Source organism: Corapipo altera, unplaced genomic scaffold (assembly GCF_003945725.1).
Source record: "Corapipo altera isolate COAL_440 unplaced genomic scaffold, ASM394572v1 126, whole genome shotgun sequence".
In the NCBI taxonomy this organism is placed as follows: domain Eukaryota; kingdom Metazoa; phylum Chordata; class Aves; order Passeriformes; family Pipridae; genus Corapipo; species Corapipo altera.
Window position 1 is genome coordinate 38,300 of NW_020884937.1, and position 8,173 is coordinate 46,472.

The following is an 8,173-nucleotide window of genomic DNA, read 5'->3' on the forward strand; positions in this document are numbered from 1 at the left end:
TTGCACACTCTAATATCTACAATCTGAAAAGAGAGAGCACAGAGAACTAGATCTTTATCTGCAGCAGTTTAGGACTTACTGCTAACACCAAAACATTTAGACAGGTATCTTTTCTTGTGCTGGGGAGGGGGCAGAAAACCAGTCTCATAGCAACAAAGTTGTTTACTTCCCGCTTTCAGCCATTATTCCTCAGGATATTGAGCAAAAAAAGGATAAGTTTAACAACAAAAAGACAATGATCATTATAGAAATTATGAAAATTAACTTCATTACAGAAATTACTGTTAATTTTGTCACCATGTTCCTGACTTGGATCTTTCTCTTCCATTAACTGCAAAGTACAACCTTCTTCTTTTTTATCCTTATTGCTGGAGCACAAGACAAATATTTTTCGTTGGTAGCATTAGCACATCACCATTAGTTTAATGACTAAGAGCATATAGATGTCAAGAGCAGAAAAAACCCCAGATTTTTGCATATTTAAATATATTTTGTAACAGTGCCATAACTCTAAACATTAGTTGCTGCTTTAAATTACAGATCAGATAAATGCAGGCATTAAAGATATCAAGGCAATTGGCAGTTCCTGCACACTGCATGACCCTCTTATCCTCAAATTCTATCCAGCTGCCTCATGCACCAGCTCCCCCCTACTGAGAAAAGCTCTGTGGTACAATCTGGAAATCTGTGTCTCCTGTTCAGTGGGAAAACAGACACTTCACACGTTCCTCTCTCTTAGAGGGAAAAGGGTTCATACAAGGTTTCTCTTCCTATTTTTCCCATTTTTGGGAATGAGACAGCTATTTCAGTTCCTCAGAAATCCAGCACAATTTACCTCCTTTTCCAATTTGATTGACCCTTTCCCTCAATAGCTCAGTGACCACAGAACCCCTGATATAAGTGAGATATCTGAAATTCACGTCATTGAAAAGCTCCTTCTCACTTCATGATACATTTTTATTACTAAGATATTATGTGTGAAATAGGCTAAAATTACATGTTGGATACAAGATCCCAGGTGGATACAAGAGGGAATAGAACATAAATTTCCAACAAATAAGTCACTGTCATCAACTGATGCATCTGTAAATTTAATCCCAAAATTTGCATACTGACCTATTCTATATCCTATCCATGCATTATTCACTCAAGCGCAGGAAGTTTGAGTGAAAAAGTATTTTACAGAGAGAAAACACACACATTTATCAAAAGTTCAATGGAAAAATAAAACTCATTTTACTTACAGGTTAAAAACTTCCAGTAATTTTAACCGTAACAGTTGAAAGGAAAATTACCCAAGCCTGAGAAAAACATTTCATATTTTTAAGGAATGGATATTGCAAAACAAAACCATACCATGCTCAACTAGATCATGTCATCTACTCATGAAAAACTCTATTGAATTTCAAATAAAGTATCTTTTTGTATGCTTTAATTTAGGTCAAGATTTTCACAGAGACAGATCATGACTGTTAATTACAGAGTTTGTTGCACCTTCTGGTTATGATTCACTGTCCATTAGCCAACACTGACCACAAGTGAGTCTAAGACAAACACAGTGATGACAATGATCCTCCATTAGAATCACTGTTCACAGAGAATTCAAATCACTGTTCACAGAGAAAATCCCACAAAACACAGAAAACTCAGCTGTGCACATAATAACGAACAGGAATGAACACAGACATGAAAATACCCTCCTGAAAGCAAAACATCAAATTCTGGAGAACAGGGAGTGGAAATCATGTCTGAGGGAGCACAGGTCTGGCAGATTTTTTAGTTTCCTTAAGATATTTACCCCACAGGAACAGAGGATGTGTCTTTTGGGCATAATAAAAATAAGCACAAATCATAATCATAGCAAAAAGCTTTTATTAACACAAATGAGCTGTTAGGTTTGCCTCCCTACCACGTGCAATGAAAAAAGCTTTCTAAGTATCTTTAGAGCTAAAAATCAGAAAGTTCCATTAGTGAGGAGGAACTGTTTACATGTTGTAAACCTGAACAACCGATTGCATGACAGACAGATTTTCTCAAAAGAAAATCATAAAGACTTACAGATGAATGAGAGCTCTAACGCTCAGTGGGTCTTCAAGTTGAAGTTAAAACCCGTCAAATGTGGACCAAAAAATGGAAGAAGTATTTAACAGGATGGAGCATTAAGTACCAAAACAACTTGTGACTTGGTGAACTTCTAAAAAACTCAAAACCATTAGTGTCACATCACTTTAGACCTTTGTTTTTGCATCCCCACCTGGCTCTATATACATATATATGAACACATATGTACACAGGGATTTTGTAACAGATTTGCATGGGGCAATAATTCTTCATAACACAGATCTGGAGCACTGTAACAGTTGTTAACTCTGATGCTTCCAGCTCAAAAATTATATTTCTTACAAATTTATGTCATAAAAGAACTTCTCTGCTCAGCAATAAAATTTCATACTCTTTGGTAATTCAAGCATTTGCATTGGATACACTTGCCATGAAAATTATTTGCAGAGATTTCTGTTTACTGCAGCTGCAACTTCAGAGAATTTGCAATCCTCATTCCCATCCCTAACCAAAACTGGCATACAGGGAATGCCATTCCCGCAATTTGGGAAACACTATAACCTCTGGCAGATCCCATTAAGAGTGATTTCTAAGTAATGCACACACATTTATTCCAATACAACCTCAAATGCATCCTTCAAGGGCTGAATTAATTCAATGGCTGGCCAGAAGCTTTGGGATTCTCCTTAATTTCAAGACCTAGATGAGATTCCAGGAATGTCTTACAAAATATCATAACCCTGGAACAAGAGTAATAAGGGACACCAGGCAAAAAAAAAAAAAAAAAACAAGAACAAAAACAAGGAGTGGGGAAATCCATCTTCTTTGTTACACTTGGAACACAGAATAACTAAATATTACATACACAATAAAACCAAAAAGGACACACAGAGAAACTGATATCATGGAAAATATCTAAGGGCATGAGTTGTCACAGAAAAAAATGAGGGGCTCTGGCAAATAAATATCTGTGAGATAAACAAAAGGTGCACCCCAGACTGTCTTAGAAAAGAATCTAAGTGTGTAAAGTTCATGATGTATTTGTCCAGACACTAATTTGTATGATTCACATTTCCCATTTTTCATGCTCCACAATGAAATAAGAAATCACACAGACATGAAATTTGGTATTTGGTAAATAGCTAATTGACTTTACAGAACAACAGGAAATAGCTTTTATGGTAAGTACACACTAAATGCATTGCTACACAAAGTAGCTTCAATGTGTCAAGAATGAAACTCATAAAAATTCTGTAAAACCAAACAGCTTTACAAATTAAAAACCAACAAAGAATCCATAGATTCACAGAATGGTTTGGGTGGTAAGGAACTTCAAATATCATCTGGTACCAATCCCTTGCCATGGGCAGGGACACCTTCAACTACACCAGGTTGCCTAGAGCCCCATCCAACCTGGCCTTGAACACTTCCAGGGATGTGGCATCCACAGCTTCCCTGGGCAACCCATGCCAGTGCCTCACCACCCTCACAGGGAAAAATTTCCTCCTAATATCTAGCCTAAACCTGCCTTTTTTCAGTTTGAAGTCATTCCCCCTTGTCATCACTCATCACTACCTGGCCTTGTAATTAGTCCCTCTCCATCTTTCCTGTCGGCTCCCTTCAGGCACTGGAAAGCCACAATCAGATCTCTGCTGTGAGTGCACATTGATGGTTCATGTTCAGCCTCCCACCCATCAGCACCCCAAAATCCTTCTCCAGAGGGCTGTTCTTGATCCATTCATCCTCCAGCCTGGATTGATACCAGGCATTGCCCCAACCCAGGTGCAGCACCTTCCACTTGGTTTTGTTAAACCTCATGAGGTTCACATGGGCCCACTTCTAGAGCTTATCCAGGTCCCTCTGGATGGCATTCCATCCTTTTGGAGTATCAACTGCACCACTCAGTTTGGTGTCATCTGCAAATCTACTGAGGGTGCACTTGATTCCTTTGTGTGTGTCATTGATGAAGATATTAAATAACACTGGTCCCAGTATGGACCCCTGAGGGACAACACCTATCACTGATGTCCATCGGGACTCTGAGCTGTGGACCACTACCCTCTGGATGCAACTGTCCAAGCAATTTCTTATCCATCTAACAGTCCACCCATCAAATCCACCTCTCTCCAATTTAGAAAGAAGAATGTCAAAGGCTGTACAGAAGTCCAGACAGAAAATATCTGTAGCCCTTCCCTTGTCCATTCATGTATCGCCCCATCATAGAAGGCCACTGGGTTGGTCAGGCAGGATTTGCCTTTGGTGAAGCCATGCTGGCTGTCTCAAATCATCTCCCTGTTCTCCATGTGCCTCAGCAGGGCTTCTAGGAGGATCTGTTCCATGATCTTCCCAGGCTCAGAGGTGAGGCTGACAGGTCTCTAATTCCCAGAGGCCTCCTTTCTAACCTTTTTAAAGATGAATGCAAGGTTTCCCTTTTGCCAATCACCTGGGACTTCACCTGACTGCCAGGACTTTTCAACTATCATGGACAGTGGTCTGGCAACCACATCAGCCAGTTCCCTCAGGACTCTGGGATGCATCTCATCAGGTCCCAAAGACTTCTGTACATTCATGTTCCTTGGGTGTCATGAACCTGATCCTTACTTACAGTGGGAAACACTTTGTTACAGCAGTGGGAAGCGTATGATTTAAGGTAGGGCAAATGTGAAATGTGTTCGTTGTTCACTAACCTTTTTTCAAAGGTAAAATGAAGGCTTATTTTGTTTAGTTTAGCCACCTGCTTCAGGCTAATGGTAATTGTCAAAGTGCTTCAGATGCTGTCCTGCATAAAGTATGTAGTTCTATTGGATTCTGGACTGGGGAAGAATGAGACAATGTGAAATTTTCTCTGGAAGTAAATATTGAGCAAAGTGCCTTACTACATTCCAGTATGCATTAGTCCATTAGGAGGTTGATGGCTTCTTTTCATAACACAATCATTTTCATGCATACTCTAAAGTAATTTCTTGTCTTCTTTTGAAGGTATTAAAATTCTGACAGTTTTGTGTTATTCTTTGGTAAAATGAAGCAATAATTTCATTCATAAAACTGAATCATCATTATCCATAATCAGCAATGGATTATTCATTTATTAAAAAGATAATATTGTGTCTTCAAGGGCAGTCATCATCTTTTGTATATTTGATTTGAAATTTAATTTGTTTATAGAGATAACCTTTGTTTTTTACATTTTTATACAATTTAAAAATTTGGGTTTGCTTTTTTTTAATGCATAAAAAAACTTTTAGTGGATTGTTGCTGCTATTTATGTCTAGAATGCAGGGTTTGTTCAACCTGTCAGATCAACAATTCATTACTCTAAGGTGAAAAAAAAGTACAGTGATCCCTTTGTATCACAGAAACATTGTGATTGGAAGAGATCTCTGGAGATTACCTAGTCCAGCAAAGATCATATATACTGAGGGCTGCTAAAAATGAGTATCACAATAATGATAATTTTCTGGTTTCTGTGTCTATGTTTATAAAGCCTGAACTAACTGCAATATTACATAAAAAATATGGTAGGCAAGGTTTTCTTTGCTATGCAGTAAATCTTTCAGTCTTTCCTCATGTTTGTGTCATTCCCCAGTAGGAAAGTGGTAAGATGATCCAGTCTATAATATTAGCTGTTTGCTTTTGGCTTTGGAAGAGAAGGAGTATGGAGTATATATATGAGTCTAGGGACTATTTTTCAATTTCCATGAAAATCTGATCTTCTTTAGCTAAATTGTGAATTTCTGAGAACACTACAGTGAGCAAAGAGCTGTTGAGCCAAAGGAAGTGGTGGAGAACCCAAAAGGTCTCAGGAATGAAGCCCAGATGTTGAGATAAGGAGAGAAGGAAGGATGGAAATGCCCAGAATGTAAGCACTGAGTGAATAATCATTGTAATAAGGAAGAGTATAAAGATTAGATTTCCCTAACCACAGTAGCTTCAAGAATGCTCTGGAACTTCCCAGATTCTTCTGCATGCTGCTGCATTCTCTCTTGTGAGGCTTGACAGTCACAGTATTCAAATAAAATGTTAAAAGGTTTTAGAAATACACTGTAAGAGTGATTTGGAGCCCTTAGAAGTATGAATTTATGATGTAAAGTTCAGATGGATCTTGTCTACAGGAGAGAAGTTGAAAGGAAACATGATAGCAGCTTTCAAATAGTTAAGAAGAAATGTGGAATAAACTCATCTTCATGTCTGTGAGGAGTGAAACAAGAAGTAACAGACTGAGATTGCAGCTCAGGAAATTCAGATGAAGCACAAGAAAAACCTTTTTTTGGCAGTGAGAATAGTGAAGCAGTAGAACACGGTGCATATGAAGGTTTTGGAATCACCATCTGTTGCAACTAGACACTAAACAGATATCTCCAGGAATTACAACAGTGGAGTTGATGATATTTTGGGCTAAAATGGGAACTAATTGGCTTTAGGACATCACTTCCAACCCCCTTTTAAAAAAATGTAATTATACAACTAGTCTACAAGTACTACAACTATATACAACAAACAGAAAATGTTTTGCATAAACAAAGGCCTCTCTAATCCTCCAGGAAAAGCTCTTTTGGGTTCTGCAGTTGGGATAAGAGCTACATAAATTCAAGATATGAGGAAGACATGCATTTTAAGAGCTGCTAACCACTGAAAAAATCCCCAAAGGACATGGTAGATTCCACATAGCTTAAAACTGAAAGTGTTGTAGCTTATATATGATTTATGGGCATGACTCAGATGCAACTGTTTGAATTTACTGTATTTAGGCTGTCCTTTATGGGATGTGAAACTTGGTGGTTTGAAATCCTATTTAACCTTTTTCTGTGACTAACATTTCCTGGGATATCATATTCTATGTCTGCATATGCAAGGCATTCAAGTAATACAACACACTATTTTAGACTCCATCATGTCCAAAATCTGCTGTAAAAGCCACAAAAACACATTCACAGAACAATGTAAAATGAGCACAGTTTTTGCTGTTGGTATCTGAAAGTGGTGTGCCTGCAACTGCAACTCTTGCTGCTGGATTAAAGGAGACAAATTGTTATCGCAGCATCAACTTTGTCTTAGACTTGCTTAATCTAGCCTCTAAATACTGGATTCTAGTTCAGTTACTAGAAAAAACTTCTTCACTATGAGGGCGGTGAGGCACTGGCACAGGTTGCCCAGGGAAGCTGTGGATGCTGCACCACTGGAAGTGTTCAAGAGCAGGTTGGCCAGGGCTTGGAGCAACCTGGTCCAGAGGAAGGTGTCCCTGGCCATGGTAGGGGGTTGGAACCAGATGATCTTTAAAGTCTCTTCCAACCACAACTGTTCTGTGATTTTATGAAATACTGCAGTTAAGGGCCGACTTTGGCAAAGCACATCTCATTTCAGAATCTGACCCTCCACTTGCATCTACGATGAGGACGCTGTGCATTCTGCAATGCTAGAAAAAGTGACCTGTAGCAAAATAAGAAACATTTAAATTAGCAGAAGTAATTAAGTAATCATTATGTCTTCTTCTTAGGGTTGAGGTCAGCATTGAACAAAAATAGCAATACCTGACCCAACACCACCTTGTCAACTAGACCATAGCACTAAGTTCCACACCCAGTCTCTTAATCATCTCCAGGGATGGTGACTCCACCACCTCCCTGGGCAGCCCATTCCAATGCCCAGTCACTCTCTCTGTAAAGAACTTGTTCCTAATGTCTAATTTAAACTTCCTCTGGTGCAGCTTAAGACTGTGACCTCTTGTCCTGAAAAAAGTGTCCCGGAGGCACTACAACACCGTGATGATGTGCTGAGCAGCGGGAACAACCTCTGGGTCCAACTCCCGTGCCCAAAAATCCATTTAATATAAAGTCCTCTCATCAAGGACACATCAGATATTAAATTGGTAAGAACCAATACCGAGAAGAGCACTTGATCTTAGCCAAAAGGCCACAAAGTGATGCTCTAACCAGCACCCCTATCTTTTATTTGGCAACACAACCAGGCTGTCTCACGCCTACACAGGAACCCTCTGGTCATTACTGGCATACGCAAAACTGCTGATTAAAAAATTATCCGATTATTATTGACGTATAAAACCGATTTTCTTTATTCGAGTGGGCCCTTTCTTATTTCAACACAGGCCTTGGGG

The 8,173-nt window shown here is 39.0% G+C and overlaps 1 non-coding gene across 1 annotated transcript; it reads right to left on the minus strand.

Annotated features, from left to right (window-relative positions):
* Positions 1–7,791: 7,791 nt before the first annotated feature.
* On the minus strand, positions 7,792–7,983 carry LOC113955337. Its single transcript, XR_003530499.1, has one exon. It is a non-coding gene; the product is annotated as a U2 spliceosomal RNA (small nuclear RNA).
* Between the last annotated feature and the right edge of the window lie 190 nt (positions 7,984–8,173).